The 1,450-nt window shown below is 58.8% G+C and overlaps 1 protein-coding gene across 1 annotated transcript in view; it reads right to left on the reverse strand.

The window, feature by feature from the left end:
• LOC105296327 (histone H2B type 1-A) overlaps positions 1 to 1,450 on the reverse strand; it is a 101,351-nt gene that overhangs the window by 47,526 nt on the left and 52,375 nt on the right. The window lies entirely within an intron of this gene.

Below are 1,450 nucleotides of genomic sequence, written 5' to 3' on the forward strand. Positions count from 1 at the left end.
GTGTCTTCGTATTTCATTATAATTACTGTTTCTGCTGAGAAGCCCTTAACCTACTCCCTACAAGAAACCTGCAGAGCTCGATTCAAACGTGCCTTCCCTCTGGGAACTCCGGGACGCGTTCAGTCTCCACCCTCGGAGGTGCTGCTGATACGTACTCTCCGGGCCGGCTGGCGAATAATTGTCTTCCCCTTCTTCTGCTCCACTGGACTGTGACGTGCTCACGTTAGGGGCTCCACTGTCACACTGGACGCCCCTCCGTCTCCATCACAGTTCCTGACTTACAGCTTCACAAATCAGACGACGGATGAGTCCGGTCGTTAGAGGGACCTTGAGAAACATTAGTTCCCAGGGTCCTTTACTTAGAACCTTCTTCAAACGACACAGCTCGGCAACGAGACACGTTTCTGTCCAGTGGTTATAACCAGTGGCGTCTCTGAGCACGGTCCTGGCTTGGCTGGCTTTGTCGTTAACGGCGCTAATCCCGGGTCATTTGGTCCGTGAACGTAAGTCAAGTACTGTCCGGAAACGTCTCTCCCGGTAACGGTGACAGACGTGTCGCTCGGCCGCAAACACCGCTGTCCTTCGTACATGAGTCGGGGACTTTTTTCTCACAGTCTTCACGTTACGGCAGGTTGCTCTGTGCACGTGCGACTGCTCTGTTCTGTCCTCGTTACTCAGATCTTTGCAAAACGAGACAGTAATGTGTGTATTAAGAAACCGCTGCCAGCGACACGTAATGCGGGAACCACCAGAGTGCCGAGAGCACGCGTCAGCCGTGCGGTGACACTCACGCTCGCGTAACCTCCCGTCGCACTCCGACGTGGACAGGTGGCAGTGTGTGTCCGAGGTGCTGTCTGGAGCGCTTTAGTTAGAAGGACGCTTGTCGAAAAATCGAGAGGAAGAAGGGGGAGGATTTAGGTCCTCGTGGCGGGATAAACGCGAGCGGCTGCGTGTCCTGCGGCAGGTGCGCCGCCTGGGGCGGGGGGCGGGGCTCCCTCCCAGCTCGCGAGTCCACCTGCCGACAAGTGGGTCCCGGCTTCCAGGTAGCGTCGGCTGCGGCTGCTGTGTCCTGTGGTTCACGGTGATTTACGATGACCCCGTGCGTCACCCGTGCATAAGTGTCAGGGAAAAGGAGCACATCGTGGCCTCGCTGGCTCAGCAGGTACAGGGCGCCCCTTCTCCCTGTGGGCGGGGCGAGGGGCCCGGAGGAGGCGCCCTCGGCAGGGTCCGATGCCCATGCCGACCAGGTGTCTCCTCGCAGCCCACCTCTCCCAGACGGTCTGTCCCCATCAAGGCCATGGTCCGGTGCCTGCCACTCTGGGCCATCTTCACCGGGTTTTTCAGCCACTTCTGGTTGTGCACCATCGTCGTCACGTACCTGCCGACCTACATCAGCTCCGTGCTCCACGTCAACCTGCGGGACGTGAGTTCCCTCCCGACGGGTCACAGA

The sequence above is a fragment of the Pteropus vampyrus genome, unplaced genomic scaffold (genome assembly GCF_000151845.1).
Source record: "Pteropus vampyrus isolate Shadow unplaced genomic scaffold, Pvam_2.0 Scaffold124, whole genome shotgun sequence".
In the NCBI taxonomy this organism is placed as follows: Eukaryota; Metazoa; Chordata; class Mammalia; order Chiroptera; family Pteropodidae; genus Pteropus; species Pteropus vampyrus.